The sequence below is a fragment of the Cryptomeria japonica genome, chromosome 10, assembly GCF_030272615.1.
Source record: "Cryptomeria japonica chromosome 10, Sugi_1.0, whole genome shotgun sequence".
NCBI classification, from domain to species: Eukaryota; Viridiplantae; Streptophyta; class Pinopsida; order Cupressales; family Cupressaceae; genus Cryptomeria; species Cryptomeria japonica.
Window position 1 is genome coordinate 56803189 of NC_081414.1, and position 21066 is coordinate 56824254.

Genomic DNA, 21066 nt, shown 5'->3' on the forward strand with positions numbered 1-21066 from the left:
AATTTAATAATACACAACTTCCAAATTAAATATTAATTAATATATATTAACTAATCTTCATTAATTAAAATATATATGAATAATAATTAATAATAAAAAAACTATAAAAATAAACTTTACATAAAATAAGTTTTATTTTATTTTAAAAAAAAAACTTTTAAAAAAATTGGGGAGACCACTATGGGGCCCACCTCCCATCACTAGAGAGGTGCAAACCACCGCAGCTCCCCCACGGCCACATTGTGGATGCAGGGCCCCCCTGTGACCAGTGTGGACGCAGGGTTTACCCTGCAGCCACTTTGTGGTCGCAAGTCCTTATGACAACCCGCGGGGAGCAGGGCGCAGGTAGAGCCCTCAACTCCTCCACCCTCCAACCCTAATCCGGCAAAAAATAGATTTTAAAATAAAAACTTTGTTTTAATTAATTTATTTTATTAAAACCTAGAAAATAATTAACAATAAATAAAACCCCAAATTTTCTAAATCCACAGTCTCATACAGAGACTCAAACGAAATTAAATTTCCAAAAAGATCAAGAACAACAAATATTGAGAATTTTTCCAACATGATCATGGTTTTCCAAATACATAATCTTTGTTGAACAACTTTCAAATAAGAAAAATTTCTCAACTAGCAACACCATATTTGGCAAACTAAGATGGATTTACACCAATTGATTTACTTAATTTAACCAATCTTGACCAAAAAACAACCAATATTCCCAAAACTAAAACTTAAATTTTAAGAACATTCATGGAGGTTTCAAGCAAGAAATCTTCAAAAACAACCATTCCCCAATATTTTTTTTTTTTGAAGAGACAAACCCAATAACACAATAAATCAAAAAGATGCACCCGAATCCTACCTCATTTCGCATTCCTGGCATGATCTGATGAAGAGCCCAACCTACATCTCAAGAGAACCTTCCTTCCCAAAATGCCCAAACCTCCTCCAAAAATCCTTCTCCCCAAAAATATCTTGAAACCTAGGGTAAATGGAAGAATATTTGACCTAATCTCCTATTTTTGAATAAGAAAACATCTTTTAAATGAAATGAAAAATCATTCTTTCCAACTATTCAAATATTCTAAACTTGCTTTTCTAATTAAAACTCAAAATGCTTCTCTTCCTCATTTAATTTTAATTTTCTCAATATTAACAAAGCTAACATTTATATTTCACAATATTAATGAGGGTAAAATATTTTTAATTAAAATAAAATCTGAACATCAATCTTTCACACTATATCAAATATATATAAATTAAACTTGCTTTTCTAATTAAGCTTGATTTTCTTAAATAATTAAAATTAACCTTTCTATTCCAAAATGCAAAAGAGATTAAATTACTTCTATTTCGAATAACTTTAAATCTTCCCTTTCAAAATCCATAAACTAAATAAATTCATGATTTAAAATTAACCTTTAAATTAAACTCGCTACAAACATAAATAGAGCGATCTTTTTAATTAGTGATTAATCATATAAAAGGAACCTATTTATTTTAATCCCTCAATTACTAATGCATAAATGAACACATTAAATCAAATTAAATACTTAGGATGAAATACTCAATTTTAGCACATGCAAAGCATGCAACCTAAGGAAGCCAACCAAATACATGACCCACAAACCCAATTGAAAAGGGAAATTGATGGACCACAGATGATGATCACTTGAGTATGAATAGGGTAAAATGAGGGTTTTATGACCACATAAACCAATTTCTAAGGACGAAAGAGGTATACTCAACCCTACCAATCCATGTGAAGACGAACCTCGCACCTAAGCGGTACTGTACCAACAATCTCCTGCAAGCAAGCAAGAGGTATATATATTTAATGAAGGTGTTAGCTCGAGATTAATAACAAGAATCATGAGAATAATTAAACTTACATAAGAATCGATGCGAAAGAACATTAATAGGTACACACAATAATCATAATATCTGACTACAACATTACATCATGCTAATTTAACCATTCAAGAATGCCACATAAAAAGTCAACCAAGCTCAAATTGGTTTTTACAAAGCTGACTAGGGTAGGGGCACTGCAAAATGCATTGAGCCAACATCATGCATCGCATATTGATTCATTTGTAATTGATTTAATTGTAATATCTTAGTGAGTCGACCTACACAATTGGTCTTAGGTTTTGGTATATATGCAAGATCTCATTTGTGAGATTATGAAGAGGAGAGTGTGAAAAAAGATTGTAATAAGGTATATGTGAATATAAGCAGAGCTATACATGCAAACATCATTTGAAGATTCAAGGAAGGTTTGAAGAAGACAATCAGAGCTTAACTGGTACTGAATCCAGCATATGAAGATGCTATTTTGAGTAGTACATTATGATTGGATCTAACCATCCAATTGTAGTCAGTGTGACTCCCATTTTGTGATTGAGTAGTGAGCTCTAGGCAGTTGGCCTTTCTACATGTGCAGACCCCATTTGTACACACATACTATCTACAATAGTATCATCTGATTGTGGGTAAGGTTTCCCACCGTGGTTTTTCCACTTACAGAGTTTCCATGTACAAATAACTGTGTTATGTGTTGTGTATGTTATTTGTCTTTCTATTTCATGCATTAAACTTTATCGGTATTGCAATTAATTGTTAAACTGTATATCGACATTAAAGTTTGGTTTACTAGTATTATGCACTAAGTTTGGTTAAAGTATATGTGGTTGAAATTAATAGACAACTGATTCACCCCCCCTTCTTAGTTGCCTTCAGGACTTAACAACTCCCCTCCCTCTTTATCTATTGATCTCTCTATCCTCTCGCTATCTTTAAATATATTTATATATCTCCACATCTATCTTCTTATCTCTCTCCCTATTTCTCTATATCCTTCATTATTCATCTCTATCTATCTATCTATCTACCAATCTCTATGTATCCATCTCCCTCTCTACCTATCTCTATACCTTTATATCCCTCCCTATCTCCATCTACTAGTCCCCTCTATTTATCCTCATCTCTCTTCTTCATTCCCTCCATATCCTCTTATCTATCTCTACTTGACTCTCCCTTTCTATTCTTGTATATATCTATCTCTTTCTTTCTCTTCCAATATATCTCTCTCCCTCTCCTTCTCTATATATAGACACACACACACACACACACACACACACACACATATCACTTTATGTCACCATCTATCTATCTATCTATCTATCTTTATATCCCTCTCATCCTCTATAGATCTCTCAATCTCTTCCTCTCTATCTTTTTCTCTCTATCCTGCTAACTTTCTATCTTTATCTCTCCTTCTACCTCTCTCTATCTTTTGTTCTCTCTCTTCCTCTCTTTCTCTATGTTTATCTCTACCTCTATCTTTCTCTCTTTCCCTTTATCTTCAGACATGTCTTTGTCTATCCATCTATCTCTCTTCCTCCCTCTACCCCTCTCCCTCTTTTTAGGCCTCTCTATATATATCTCTTTTCCTATCTATATCTATCTCTCTATATTTCTTATTTCATCTATCCCTTTATTTATACATAGTTATCTCTCTATCTCAGTCTATCATTATATCTCTCCTTCCATCTATATATCATTTCATATCTCTATCTTTATCTTTCTATCTATCCCTCTATTGTTTTTCTCTTCCAATATGTTTATTCCTCTCTCTTCTTTCTCTCATTATCTCTCCATATCTCTCTCCTATCCTCATTCTCCATATAAGTATCCATCTCTCTCTCTCTCTCTCTCTACATAGTTCCATTCCTATCTCTTTCTCTATCCCTCTCAATATTTTGAAAATATAATATGAACCTATTTATAGTAAAACTTGATTCTTCTTGATTCAAAGGTTTCTCCCAATTATAATTGGATCCTTGCAAGTAGACATGTAGTTCATTTGAAGATATCACTTTCCACTAAGACCTTCGTTGCACAAATGACATTATTTAATAAATGGCTCACCAATTGACCTCATGTACTACACAAATTTATGCAAAAAATGTACTAGCTTTTTCCCTAATTGATCTTCGACACCACTTCAGTATACCCATTGCATAGAAAAGTGCAATTGTTTGTTTATTTATGTCAATCTCACCCTCAAACATATAATATTCTTTATCTAAAACCTAGTGGGATATCCACCACATGTAAAGATTTACATGTTAATGAGTTTAATGGACCCACTCATTAGGGATCATGAATTTAAAAGAAGGGTTTTAGAATTTGGATATTTCAATTTTTTATTTATATACAAGTGTGAAGTTTTATTTATTTAATCATGAACTTAACAGGACCCTATCAATAATGGAAAATAATATATAAATCATTTGCAAAGACAATAATTTTTTTTCTAACTTAGATAAATTAATGAATTATCTATTTTTCAAGTTTTACACCCTTGAATGTCAATTAGGTCCAAAATGTTTAAGTTCCTAGAATGAATCACCAATTCATGTTGACTATAATTTCCTTCCTTGACATTAAAAAACATACCTACCATGAATCTCTTAATACTTAATTACAAATTGTCAAAAAATTAAATAACTTAAATTGCAAGAACATAATTTCCAAAATCAAACTTTCCCAAGTTTACAAATAACTTAAATATGTGATGATGGCTTACCTCTAAGTACACTACCTGAACTTATAACAAATGTGTTATTATGGGAGATGATTTTTGTTTTATCAGGCAATGTGATAAATTTGTAGAAGTAGCAGTGTATAATTTAAAAGGAAGGGTTTTGGCAATGCCTTCCACAATGTTATATATGCTATGATGATATTAGGTCATTTCAACCTAAACTTAAGGTGACAGGGTGTTCAAACCTCTTAAGTAGTTTATCACATTAATTTTTTTTTAATTGAAAAAGCAATGGATTATTATTTTCTATATAATGTAGAGAACTCAATTTGGCTGAACTACTCCTCGACTGCATGGCTCCGAAATGGCACTAAGAGTTCGGCCGAACTCCCTTAGTTGAAAAGCCACCATAAATAAAAAATCATTTTTTTAATGAAATGTTGAAACTAAGGGTAGTTTGACCAAAATGAGTTCAGTCAAACTATCCTATGTGACACCAAAAAGGCCACTTTTGTACATTTTTGTCAGATTCAACTTTTGGCCTATTTTTCATCAATTTGAATTTTTTTTTCAAAAAACAAAAAATACCCTATTGTGGATCTTGAAATCGCGAATCAGGTCATATAATTTTTTTACTATTTTGATAATTTTGAATATTTTTGATTAATTAAACATTGTGAGTATCTTTTTAAAGTAAAAAAAGAGGCTGACTCGAAATTAAAAAATAAATATTGAAAAAAATTAAAATTTTTTTTTTTTTAAAAATTCATTAGATGAGAGAATCTTCTCGGAAAGGGTTTTTTTTTTTTGGTTAATGATAAATCTACTAGTCAAGAGGTGATGCCGACCAAAAACTGTCAAATTAAGCTATGTTGGACTTCAAAATATTATCATGGGAAAAAAATACATCAAAATTTAATTTTTTTAAAATTTAATATTGCATATATATGTTCTCTCTTTGAAATTATAGAAAAAAATATCAATTTTTTTCCTAAAAAATTTAAAATATAAGAGACATAAATTTCATTAATATTTATACATTTGGTCAATTTACATTTTTTCAAAATTCAATTTTAGAAATATCACTTTTCTGTAGTCGAAGTTAAATAGTTCTAGTTCTGTTGGTCGGTGCCTCTATAAAAGTGTGACACAACATTGTGCTTTTACCCTATACCTTTATCTTTCTATTTCTCTAGATCCTCCTCTCTCATTGTCCCTCTTTCCTCTATTTTTATCTCTCCTTCCATCTCTCTCTCTCTCTCTCTCACACACACACCCTTCATCTTTCACAAGTCAAATCTATGCTATCTTTGCTTTCTATCCATATCTATCCTTCTCTCCCTATTTTTTCCCTTATATTTCCCTCTCTTCCCCTCTCTCCCCATCACTCCTTTTTATATCTATCTAATTCTCCTCTCTCTAGTATATATATACAAACACTCTGTCCCTATCTCTATCTCTATATTTTTATCTTTTCTAAATACACATGCATTTAAGGATCAACATGTCCCATCTAATCGACATGTAAAAACAAAGAAAAATATGATCAAAAAAGAAAAAGAGATATCTAAAAGGCCATAAATTCCCATTGAGAAAAAGAAAGGAAATTCAAAAGCCATATGGGTTCCTAAGGTGCTTGTAGAAGCAATGTGTCCCAAGGAACTACAAAGGAGAGAAAGATAAAAAACCAGGATCTTTACAGGCTTTGTGTGTCCTATCTATTGCACTTGATTCACACCCTTCTGTTCCTATCCTTCATTACCACCCTTTGATCTTTCTTATTCCATCCAAACCCATCTCTTGATCTTGATCAAAATTAAGGACGTAAAATGGAAAAAGCCTCTTGACATATCCATTCCTTTAGATCACATGATATTCGTTACACATATCCTAGCTTTAAATTTCTATATCTGGTCCCTGTGTTTGGATTAAACATCTTATCCTATTGTGAGGTAGCCATTGGAATAGCATAATTCTATTCCATCATTCTCCTATTCATTTACTCACTAAATCTCCCTTTTACCTTGCTAGACACTAGCGGCAAACATTGAAAAAATCCTAAAAGTCATAAAATGTCCTAAAAAAATCCTAAAAAATCATAAAAAATCATAAAATATCCTAAAAAATCTTTAAAATCATGAAATATCCTGAAAAAATTCTAAAACTAATAAAATGTCCTTAAAAAATCATAAAATATCCTGGAAAAACCCTAAAAATCATAAAAATCTCCCCTCCCCCTGCCAAAAAAAAAACATGTAATAAAAATTTTGATGACACAAACACTTCGAAAAAGCATGCATCTTTGTACTTGGATGAATTCATGATGTGATGGGACTATGATTGAGAAGGCATAACAACATCTGATCGACTTATCAAAACCAAACATATTATGTATGAACAAAAATCAGTTTGGCAAGCAACATACTATCTGTTTGTTTGATTATGTTTTCTAATCATTTTTTATTTTCTTTTTGGTGACATGTCTTTTAGCTTTTCCAGGATGTCTCTGAATAGAGATTTTATCTCCATGATGTCTTTGACTAGAAAGGTGAGGATGGGGCATCTTCACCTGTTTGCTACTTGAGGATTGTTTCTTAGTAATATGATCACTCGTCTTAGGACATGATTATCCAAGATCATCGAGGACATAATGGTTTGATGCAAACTAAGGCAATCCTTCTTGTCTGATGTGTTTCCTTTCATCTAGTTGGTATGATGATTCATTTGGTTCCTATTCATATCTAGATGAGTATTTGCAATTTACCATAATAAGCTCGATAATGACTTTAGCACTTCAAAAGCACAAGAATTCTCATCACCTTCATATCCATCTTTCTCATTACCCATTCTTCTTTCTTAATCACTTTTCTCTTTCCATCACCCCTTTTCATCTCAGTTTTTCATCATTTCTTCCATCATCTTCTCCATTCTTCTTATTGCAACTAGATCAATCAAACGCTTTATCCAACTGATGCATGTCTATGAAATTATTAATCTCTTTATCATTTCAACCAAATTTCTTATTGCAATCTCAATGCCCCTAGATCAATCAATCAATAATTGGATCACCTTATGTTTCACTCACATCAATCCCTATTAGCTTGATCATCTTAATCAACTTAATCAGCTTATCAACCTGGATATATTGTTCAGTTCCATCAATTGTTCAGTTACGCCTCATCAACTGTGCATTTCCATCAAATGTACATCTCAACTTAATCACTTGCATAATATCAATCATCCAATATCCCTTTTTTAATCTATCAAGAGATCAATCTCCATCAAATCTATTTGATCAATCTCTCGAGGGGGCATAACCAATCAATCATCACCTTTATCGAGACATGTTTTCGGCATATAGTAGTTAACCATTTTCTTTGAAACAATGCGATAGGCTGCAATGTCTCAAAGAGGGGAAAATGTAGACACATAAAATTTTCTATCTTAATCTCAGTTGAATCCACCTCATTTTCATGCATTATTCCATCTATTGTCATTTATCATCATTTATCCATTATTAATATTATCATTAATATTATTATTCATCATTTATCCATTATTAATATTTTTTTCTGGTAAAAGGCATAGGCCACATATTTTTATTTATTTAAAAAGATTACAAAACTACCAGAATTATAGTATTGGCAGTAGAGATACAAAACAAGAGGGTTTCATTATGCTAATATCAGTGATCAAAATATCTGATATAGCATATCATAATATATCATATAGTAATGTTTTTCTTGACAAAAAACATACTATGATAAAGTCTAAAATCCAGCTTGGAAGAGACAAAAAGATCTAAGCACTATAGTAATTACAACTTAAAAGACCATATATAGTGTCTAGTATAAATACAGAACTATACAAAATTATAACTCGGGATTTTTAGTTGTTGCAACACCTTGAATCATCAACTTGGAGGAACTGGCTTTGCCCTGTTCTCCACCCAACATCCTATTTTTTGAGGGCTGACCTTCAGAACCCAAAGAAATTCCTTATCCAAAATCATTAATAGTGATTGAAATCTATGAAAACCAGTTGCATATCCAAAAAACAATTGAAAACAACCACAACCCGAAGCACTGAGAAGAAAATGTTTCCTTGGAAAAACCATCAGTGTGAAGCCATTCTTGAATAAATAATACATTTCAAAATCGACCAATGGTATTGAGGCCAATTGTGGGTGAATCCATCATAAAATGCTAATCTGGAAATCTTAAAATGATGTGGCCCTTGTAGACTGGTAGCATGCCATGAGGGCAGAAAAAATTCATGTACTACATTACCAAAGCATGACCATTACACTATAATAAGCTGTGATAATTAAAAGATAAAGGAATCTCTTAAACTCTTTGTACTAGTGAACATGAGCCATGACTTATTAATCCATTGGGAATGAAAGTCGCAATATTTTCTTGAAGGATATAAAAAAAAATTGAACCACAACTTTATAGAATGAGTGAAAAACATTTGAAAACCTGTAAAAATTAAATAAGCAATTAGTATTCAAAATCCTTAGCCATATTAATTTCCTTGCATGCTCTCCAAGGATATTAGGGACTAGAACTGTGGTGGTATATTTTCATCATCTTTTGCAAAGGTTTGTTGGGAAACAATCTGCCCACTTGCCCTATTTGCCAAGTATTCTGCCAGCTGATTAGCTTCTCTGTATACATGATTTAGCTGAAAAGTATCAAAACACTTTAAAAGCTCCAATATTTGATTGAGAAAATAGCTTATTTTCTAGTTTCAAGTATACTTTTCTCTAGAGGCATTAATCACTAGTAAGGAGTCTCCTTCTATTAATAGGTTCTTAATGTTTAAATCCTTTTCCATTTGTAGCCCATAAAGAATGGCCTGAACTTCTGCTTGATTGTTTGTACCTAGTAAAAGTTCCAATTATCATTACCTAATATTACTATTATATCACCTATTTATCATCTATCACCTATATATTTTTTATAATAATATCATTTATCTATTTTCATAAATACATGCATTTGTATTATTCATTTATACTTTCTCCTCTTCCCACTTACATTCACCTCGCACATGTGGGATCAAACTCTCAAGTCCAATATTTTATCCCACATTCATCACATAACTTGGATTCACCCTGAGGATATCTATAAAAACCTAGCCCCTCTCTCTCATTTGAACCATATAGCAATCTAGCAATCTAGCACTTAGTTTATCTTTGATATTCTTACATTTGACTTTTTCCTAGTTTGCGAACCATTTGCATTTCATCTTCAAAATATTCATTCATCATAGCTCTTTGTGCAAGTTCTTTCTCAGAGCATTTAAATTCTTAAGCACAAATTCTTGGTGATAGGAGTACAATATAGTTAAAAGTTTCCTATTTATTGCATGTTGGTTTAGTTTCTTCTAGATTTGCATGTTTCTTTTTGCAGGTACTCTATTGAGAATGTTGGATTGAATCTAGATCTTACCTCCATAAGATCATAGACATTTTTCCCCATTCATAATATATATGTTCCAATTTTTATCACCTATTAAAATCGTATTAATTGGTAGCCTTTTATGATAGTTTGAACCTTTCTCTTGTAAATTGTATATACAATAATATCCAGTTTCTATATCATCAAATCATGCTATGAAATTCATCTAAGATGTATTTAATACCTTCGATATAAATTTAGGTGGGCTTTGTAAATTTGTTTCTTGACCACGTTTTGTTTACATAGTCTAACATTAATTATTAACTTAATTGGTTAAACATTTTAAATCTATCTTAGTAGGGTTGATTGAATATTTTAGGAATCCTAGCACCAATAATATCATGTTCTAGCAGTATATAAGCTCATCAACATATTGTACTTGTCATTTTATAGTATCTCATCTAAGATGTTAGAAGAAAATGAATCCTTAGCATATTTTAAGATTATGGAAGTGATCCAATCAGTAGTAATAGTGGAAATATATCAAGAAGGTTTCCTATAAATATCATCAACAACTATATTTATTTCTCTTTAACATAGTCAATCTTGAAATAATATGCTTGTAATTCACTTGCCCATTTTTGTTGTTGATTACTCAAATATTTTTGGTTGAAAAAGAATTTAAGACTATTGTGATCAATCTTAACCATAAAATTTCTACATACAAGATATTTCCCTAACTTGTCAAGTGGATGCATACTTACCAATATTTACTTGTCATAGATAGATTATCCTTTCTCCAATTTACTTAGTTTACTACTCTCAAAAGATATTGGGTGTCTATTTTGAGTTAATATAGACCCAATACTTTCTCTAAATTCATCACACTCAATGAAAAATGGAAGAGAAAAATAGTAAATTAAATGCACTCAACATGAACTAATAACCTCTTTGAGCTTCTTCAATCCATGAAAAGGCTCCATTTTTAGTTAAATGAGTCAAAGGGGTAGAAAGTTTACATAAACCTTTGACAAGTCTTCTATAATAACTACACAACTTGAAGAACCCTCTTTTAATTGAGTAAGATTGGTTGATGGGGGTCAATCTAAGATTGCCCAGATATTATGTTGATCAATCTACACTCATTGAGATCTTATGACATGTCCTTGGAATGTATAAAATTTTAATCAACCCAAACTCACATTTTGATAGCTTGGCATAAATTGTTGCTCCAAGATGCTCAATATTGTATCAGAGTGTTCTATGTCCTCTTTCCATGTTTTACTCTAAATCCTAATATCATCAAAGAATACTAGAACAAATTTATTGAGTTGTCTATTGAATATCTTACTAATGCAACATTGGAAAGTTTGTAGTGTATTTGTGAGGCCAAATGACATGACAAGAAATTAAAAATATCCATAGTGGCACCAAAAAAAGTCTTTTGTACATCCTCTTTTCTTATGCGAATTTGGTGGTAGCCTTATCTTAGATCAATATTTTGAAAAATATATTGTTCCATGTAACTCATAAAAGAGTTCTTGAAATGCGGTATCTATACTTGATGGTGTTTATGTTCGATTCCATGTAACCTATGCATATCCTTATTATGCCATGTTTCTTTTTCATGCAAGAATGACAATTGAAGAGAACAAATTAGAGCTTGGTCTTATGAGACCCATGCCAATAAGCTCTTTGATGATCTTCTCTATCACCTCCTTGTAACCCATTGGATGATGTGAAGGAGTTGTAGTTGTAGACACTTAACTATCTTATGCCTACAAATGTCAATCTTGCTAATTATTCTTCTCAGTTAATTAAATAATTTTAATTATTTAATTATTTAGACTATTATTTTGAGTTAATATTTCCCTTTTAATTTTAAATTAATCATTCAAATTTCCCTCGTATCATTTAATTAAAAAATCATTTCCTCTCTAAATTAATTAAATAATCTTATTATTTAATTAATCTCAATTTTCTACTTTAATGAAATGATTTTATTTTTTATTTAAACTTGATTTTTGCGTTTACCATAATTAAATAATTTCAACCATTGATTCATGAGTAATTGAATATCAATCATTGATTCATGAGTAATTGAATTTCAACCATTGATTCATCCTACTCTCAAATTAATTTTAGTCATCAAATCAAATCTTTCAATATCTATAAATAGGTCATCAATCCTCATTGTCAATAACTACTATTTTTGTAATTCTTGTGCTTACATCTAGTAGGTATTTCAAAGGTGCAACTTTGAGAGCCATTTCCCACACAAGATGAAGGAGAATAATGGAGGCCAAGTGCATTGCAGTCAACATGGGATTATATGATACATGATTGTTTTGTTGATTTCATTTGTATTCCTCTATTGTGTTCTATTTGGATTTGTTTATTAGATTTAGAGGTTTGGTAATTACCTTTTATGTCTAATACACATACTAAGTTTCCTCATACGTATATATGGTGAACATAACATGAAGATACAACTGATTGATTTTTTTTTTGTGTGTGATGTGCAGCTTCAGGTATTAGATTTCATAGTTGCAGATTAAATTTTTCATTTGAAGCTAGAATTTTCGCACTTGCGAGATAAAATTTTACAATTTCTTGATAAAACCTGAGAGCTATGAGATTTTAGTTTTTGTTACTCATCTTTATTTGTTAATAGTTTCTATTCTAGGTTTTGATTTTTTACACCTCTAGGTTAGACATTGTGCTTATTAATATTTGATTTTGAACATCTGGTGCTTGTCGGTCAAAGACAAACAAATCAAACTACTAACATATATTTTGTAGGTATCTAATTTCTATTTTATTTTCATTGCTTGGAAGTTATTAAACATTTCACTTTCCTAAAGGAATTAACCTCACATTTGACTGTCTTGCGCTTCGACATGTTTTTTTGTTTTTTTCTTTTAACCAAAAATCTTAAGAGAAGTATTGATGAGCTGAGATATTAGCTCCTTTTATTCCTAGAACTCATAAGATTTTGTCATGTTTTGATTTATACGATGGGATGATAATGATGTATTAAAGTTTAACTATATGCATTTCAGATATTAACTGAACCCACTAAATCATGTTTTTGTTGGTATTATGGATGACTTTGTCATGTGTTGTATTGGTTTTGTCATTGATGTTAGCTGTTATGTTTCTGGAGGTCTACATTGTTCATTTGGAACTTTGGTTATATTGGTTTGTTGATGAACCAACACACTGTGATCCTGGTATGGATATTGGCTTCTGCACAATTACCAGTATATATTTCACTAGCAGCTCAGGAAGTTGATGATTACTTGTTATCATCTGGAGATCATTTTTTTATGTCGAAGACATGGATTGGATGTTTGCATTTGGTGTTTTGCATATTGGATTGATCGAGTTCACATATTTGCCTTAACTGACAGATAGGTCCAGGTTATGAACTGGCATAAGAAATCATGTTCCAGATCTACATGACACATTTTGGAAATGGTTTATTAATCGGATCATGTGTAAATGTATTGAGGTCGACATATTGTATTGCACCAAGACTTATTTTGTAATAGCTTTAAATGTAATATCTTTTGGGAGCCGACCTAATGATTAGGTTTTAGGTTTTGTATAAATAATTGTAAGATCTTATTCGGAAAGAGTGTGCATATATTGAAGATTATTGTGAAGAGAGAAAAAAAGAAGATCCTTGTGTGAATCATGAAAATATTATCTGAAGGTTGTTAAAGGTTATAAAGGTGTTTGGTCCTCATGCACAGAGCTTAAACCGGTACTGAATCCGACATTGAAGATGCTAAATTGAAGCAGTACATTGATTATTGAATTTAACCATCCAACTTTGTAGTCAGTGAAATTCCTAATTTTGTGATTGAGTATTGAGCTCTAGGTAGTCCCCATTATTGTATTCACTTACTATCTGCATTAGTATCATCTGGTTGTGGGTAAGGTTTCCCACCGTGGTTTTTCCCCTTATAGGGTTTCCACGTAAAAAATATTTGTCATGTGTTGTGAATTTTGTTTTGCTTTCTATTTCATGTATTAAGTTGTATCGGTAATACTATAACTATTAATTTGTTTTACCGGCACTGCATTTTAAGTTGGAATAATTTATTCTGGGTTGAAATTTATTGACAACTGATTCACCCTCCCCCTCTCAGTTGTCCTTCCCAGTTCCTAACAATTGGTATCAGATCCTAGTCCACTTTTTGTGGAAGCCTAACAGCTTGGGGCGATCCTACGGTAGCAAATATCTTCATGAAGGACAATTCCAAACTTGATGGAACTAACTATGGTATATGGAAGATCAAAATGGAGACACATCAGAACTGCATTGGAACAGATATATGAGATGTTACAAAGAATGGCTATGTTGCTCCTAATCAAAATAAACCTAATCCACCAACCATGGCTAAAGACTTGGAGAATGATTGCAAAGCAAGAGAAGCACTCGTGAGCACATTATCAGCTCAGCAAATCATAGGATTATCAACAAATCTACAATACAATTTATTTGGGAGAAACTAGAAACATTGAATGAGGGTGATTACACTATCAAAATTGCAAAACTGGAATGTTACCGGGTCAAGTATGAAAATTTAAAAATGAAAGAGGATGAAAGAATTTCTGCATTTATGGAAAGAGTTAATAAAATTGTTTTAGGAATACAATGTTGTGCAAGATCTTTAAGTCAAGATGAAATTGTTTCTAAAGTGTTAAGAGCTTTGCCACGGGCTTACAAAATGAAAGTGACAACTATTATTGAATTGAGAACAATGCTTAATACATCAGTATCTAGAGATACATTGGATGGAAACCTTTCAACATTTGAGCTTGAATAAATTGGTCTTGTTGCTATAGTCAAGACTGATATAGCCTTCAAAGCATCAACATCATCATCATCATCTGAAAATCTGATTGGAAAGAACTTTATGCAAAAGAACTTGAAAATATCAAAAGAGAAAATGAAGAACTTGAAGAACTTGAAGCACTATTGGAAGGAAGATGCCTAAAGGTCCAACATGAAGTAAGTATGAAGGTAAAGCACCTTTCAAATGTTTTGATTGCAATAAAGTTGGTCATATGGCATCTAGGTGTCCTATTACACATTCAAGACTAAGAGATGAGGGAAAGAAAACATATAAGCCTAACCCTCAATATAAGAGATACATATTTAGGAAAAATAGAGATAAGTCATGTTACTATGTAGATGAAGGTGTTACAGATGATTGTGATGAAGATCCAACAGATTGTGGATGGGCATTTGTTGCAATAAAAGAAGATCAACTGACACCTATTGTCAAACCGGTAGAGCAAGCATTAGCAACAAAAATTGAAGAAAAGGACTAAATGATCATTGACAATGGATTCTCACATCATATAACTGGTGATAAAAGCACATTCTTATCATTACAAGAATATCATGGAGGTCAAGTAAGATTTGGAGATGACAAAGCTTGTTTAATCAAAGGAAGAGGCACTATATCTTTGGATGGTAAGCACAATACTGACAATGTTTATTATGTTGAAGGTATAAACCATAATATTTTGAGTGTTGGTTAATTAGTGGAAAAAGGATTTCGATTAGAATTCAAGAATGGAAAATTCAAAATATAAACCGAACAGGATAGGAGATTACAACCAGTAATCAGAGTAAAGGTAATATCTTTCATTTGAATACCAACGATAAGACATGTTTGATTGCTCAGATTAATGAAAGTTGGATATGGCATAAAAGACTCTATCATGTGAATTTTGATTGCATTGTAAAGATTAGTTCAACCAAGACAGTAAGGGATTTACCTAAGATTGTGAAACCGCATAATCCGTTATGTAAGGAATAATAGGAAAGAAAGTTAGAACAACATTTAAGTGTTAGTAAGATGAGAGGGGGGGGATGAATCATATAAACTCACAATACTATTTAAACTTTAGATTCAACCTTGGTAGCCTTTACTGATATGCAACATTGATTGTAAATTATTCAAACTCATAAACAGATACACTTAAACATCATAACACATTTAACACTAGATTTAACGTGGAAACCCAAATAGGGAAAAACCACTATGGGATTTTGGACCCACTAAGAAATATACTCTTCTAGAGTATGCTCGGTTAAAAGCCAATCCTATTACAGATTACATAAGCACATTTCCCAATTGTGACCCGGTTAAGGGATTTCCCTCAGATTTATTAGAATCTTACACTTTGTTAGAAGTGACCTTGTCAAAGGATTTCAAACACTCATTCAGAATGTTACCTTGCTAGAGGATTTGCAAATAAGACTATTCGGTCCACTCAGTTAAGAGATTTCTTGTCAGTTACAAAATAAATAACAGTATAAGATATATTTGCAACTTCACATCTGAAATGCTAAAGTAGACTCTATGTGCTCAAAATAATCTTGTCATAAGACTTATCTTGCTCCTTGCTGGGCTTCTCAATCTGTTCTTTAATCAGATATTCAATCTTCTGTGCTCGGTGATCACTGTTGTAGTATCACTATTCTTCTACTTGCTCGCTCCTCTTGTTCATCAACAACTTCTTATTTATAAATAATTCCTAACCACTTAATCTCCTTGATCACATTTCCCATGATCAATATTAGCCATCAGATATTCAAACTTGACTAGGTTCATTGTATCCTTCAATCTGAAAATGTTTTATCTTGCTTTGGAACTTGTATTCCTTCCTTGGAACTTGTGCTAGGTTATGACCGATCAATCTGCACTATAGATCTAACTCCTGTATTTTTGTTGTCCTAGAACCTCAATAAAATTCTTGCACAACATACCAATCATCTATACATCTCTAGCTCATTGGTATCCTTCATTTAATAATGCTTTTATTCATCCAATGCATTTTGTTATTACTCGGTTGTTACTTGATAAATACTGAACATTTACTCAATAGACATTCTACCTTCTTTAACTGATATCAAAAATCTTAAGGTTTACCGACTAGCTTCTTTGCTCGGTAACATAGAATAGTATCAAACCTTAACTCATCTATTGAATGAAATCTTTTCTTATTCTTATTCAGTCAATGAGTACACATATATATAGGATATCAAAACAATCAAAACAACAAAATCTCATCATTGTCTTACTCAGTAATAGTTGCCCATTGAATAACTTATTACTCCCGTTCATTTTCATTCTTTCTGTGTCACTTATTGACATATTTATACTTATCAAAACATACTCATTAAGATATGGCAACATCATACTAAATCAGAAAATCAATTGCTTGACATCAATAACAAAATAATATTATTAAGACAGTAATCATCCTTTCTCTGTTATATCCATAATCTTCAACAACCTTCTCAATATCCTCATACCAACAAACTTATTGGAATGCAAACAATCTCCCTTTGTGAAATGCTAACAATAATAATAGGAAAGCAAGTTAGAACAACATTTAAGAGCATATATGAAAAATCCAATAATATTCCTGATTTAATTCATATGGATTTATGTGGTCCAGCAAGAACAAGGAGTCCTCAAGGTGATAGATACTTTATGCTAATAATTAATGATTATTGTAAATGTGTTGGGTTACTTTTCTCAAGGAGAAATCAAAAGATTTTGGGAGATTCAAGATATACAAGGCAATGGTAGAGAATGAAACCGGCAAGAAAATCAAATGTTTGAGATCTGATCAAGGAGAATTCACATCTAGGGAATTCAATGCACACTGTGAGGAGAATGGAATCAAAAGTCAACTATCAGCACCCTGGACACCCCAATAGAATGGAGTTGTGGAAAGGAAGAACAAAACTATACTAGATGCAGCAAGAACCATGATGATGGAAGCAAATCTACCTCATATGTACTGAAGAGAACAATTAAATACAACAGTCTATACTTTCACAAAGTTCACATCAAAGGTGAAACCGATAAGACCCCTTATGAACTATGGTTCAGTCATATTCCTACTCTTAAATATTTTAGAATATTTGGAACCAAATGCTATATTAGGAGAGATGAGTCTATTGGTAAATTTGATCCTAGAAGTGATGAAGGAATATTTCTTTATTATTCAACTAGAAGCAAGACAAATAGATGTTATAATAAAAGATTGCAAAAAATCATTGAAAGTACTAATGTGAAGATAGATGAACATTTTGGAGGAGAATCAAGCTCTACAGGTTCTGAACTGGTAATAGAAATGATTATAAATGAACCGGCATGGATTGTAGTAGAATATAATGAAGAACTAGTCACACCAGTATCATCACAGAACTCAACTGTGACTAAAGAACAACAACCTGTGAATGGAAATCAGAACAAACCTAGGTATGTAAGATTCAATCATTCAGAAAATCAGATAATTGGAAATAAAAATAAAGGTGTTATGACAAGAGGAAGATTGGCAAATGAAGAGGTATGTTTAATTTCTCAAGTTAAACCAACATCAGTTATTGAAGCATGTCAAGATAAATATTGGATAAAACCAATGGAAGAAGAATTAGAACAGATTGAAAAGAATAATACTTGGACATTAGTTCCCCAGCATAAAGACAAAAATGTAATTGGGACTAATGGGTATTTAGAAATAAACTTAATGAAGACGGTGAAGTAATCAGAAACAAAGAAAGATTAGTTTTTCAAGGTTATTCTTAGAAAGAAGGAATTGACTATAATGAACCCTTTGCAATGATAGCCAGAATTGAAGCAGTAGGACTGTTTCTTGCATTTGCAGCTCACAAAAACTATAAGGTTTATCAGATGGATGTAAAATGTGCATTTTTTAATGAAGATCTTGAAGAAGAAGTTTACATTGAGTATCCTAATGGGTTTTCATTAACAGATGATAAGGATATGGTTTGCAGATTAAGAAAAGCTTTATATGGATTGAAGCAAGCTCCTAGAGCTTGGTATGCTAGACTAGGTAAATATATTTTAAAGCTAGGATACACAAAAGGTAATCATGATAGTAATTTGTATTACAAAATTACCAATGATGATATTTTGGTTATTGAATTATTTGTGGATGATATCATTTTTGGAGGAGAAGAAGAGCTATGCAAAGACTTTGCTAATAAGATGTAGGAAGAATTTGAAATGTATATGATTGGAGAGATGAAAAAATTTCTAGGTTTGTAGATTTCTCAAACAGATAAAGGTATATTCATTTGTCAAACAAAATACTTGAAGGAAATTTTGAAGAAATTTGGAATGGAAAACTCCAAACCTATAAGAACTCCTATGAATACAACAGATAAATTTACATCAAAGGATGATCCAGCTCCTATAAATTCGATAAGGTACAAATCTATGATTGGAGGGTTACTGTATTTGATACAAACCAACCCTAATATAATCAATGTCGTATGTATTATTTGAATATTTCAAGCAATCCTAAAGAAAATCATGAAACTATAGTAAAAAGGATTTTTTGGTACCTACAAGGCAAACAAATCTTGGTTTATGGTATCCTAAGGATGAAAATTTTGAGTTATGTGCATATACAGATGCAAATTGGGTAGGATATGTGGATGAGAAAAACAATACCACTGGTGGAGTATTCTTTCTTAGAAGAAGATTAACTTCATGGATCAACAAGAAGTAGACTTGCATATCACTATCTATCCCAGAAGCAGAATATGTTGCAACAACAACTAATTGCACTTAGGTACTATGGAGCAAGCAAATGTTGAAGTTGTGTGGGGGAAAAAGTGACACTAAGCAAACATGCCCTAATCTCACTTTCAATCACACATTTGTGGAATACGAAAGAGCCTAGAGGTATCACACAATTGGCTACTTCTTTTTGTCAAAGAGAGAGCCACGGGATACCTATTAGGATTTCTATTCCTTTGTTGCAAATGATAGATAAAATAATGCAAGTTCAACTACTAGCCCTAGAGTGCAAGTATGAACTAGTAACAAGATTGCAAGATTGAGATTAAGTGATGAAAAGTTGTAAACACAAGGACAAGACAAGGATGTAAATGCGTACCTGGTGTTAAAATCTGAGTGAAAATGTTTGGGACGGGGGCGCGGGCGCCACTGTCCTGATTCTGCCCCTGAAACTGCTCCTGAAACTGCTATTTTGCAACCTGAAAAGCTATCAAAAATGCTGAAAATGCTGTCTGACAGAAGGACCAGGGTGCTCAGTGCCCCTGTCCCAGGGACCAGAGTGCCCAGTGCCCTTGTCCTGGAAGGACCAGGGTGCCCCACGCCCCTGTCCTGGTTTTTTTCTCTGCAATTTGGTGTGTTGTCCCGTCTCAGTCTGCTTCTTCCGGATCTGCAACTTGCGGCTGGTCCGAATCCCGAAACCTGCACTTATATCTGAAAAGGTGTTTTGGGCGGCTATATAGGGTTTTGCCTTAGTCAAACCCCCGCTTTGGTGATTTCCACCTCCACGAATAGCCAAGTTGTATTGTAAAAGTAATGTGTGTGCAGACCTTGTGTGTGTGCAAGATCCTAAAATGCAAGTAAGCAAACTAGAGCAACCTAGAAAGTAAACCCTAATTGCTTGTAAATGATAATGTAAATGCTCTAAATCAAGATGTAAAGAGATCTAAAGCATGAATACAAGTGATATGATGAAGCTTATGTAAAGACATGAAAACAACATGAAATCATACCCAACCCCAAGGGAGGGGTACACACCAATCTTCAGTCGGTAATCCCCTATTGCTCTTCAATGTCTTCAAAGCCCTAAATGGATGAATGAAATTGATGAATGCTTGATGGATGGATATTGAATGTTGTTGAAGTCTTCAAAGATCTTCTCTTTCGCTGCATAGAAGGTCCTTGAAACCAAAAATTTCGATCCTTTCAAATGAAGAAAAAGAACTCTTATATATGAAACCCTAGGTCTTAATTCCAACTTTTGGCCGACCTAGAGATTGAATCTCCCACCAATTTCTTGGGGTTAAGCTTTATTTTATGATTGGATCGCGCTCCTAAAATTTTGGGAAAAATGTCCGGGACCATGTGCACGCCGGGCGCCATGGTCCCGACAACTTTTCACCAAATTTTCAGGGCCGTCGGATATGATGATTTTAGAGCGAATCCCGAAGTTATAGGTGATTTCGAGATGTTTTGACCCCCGAAATCAAGCCCCCAAGCTCAGAATAGGACCTAATTAGGG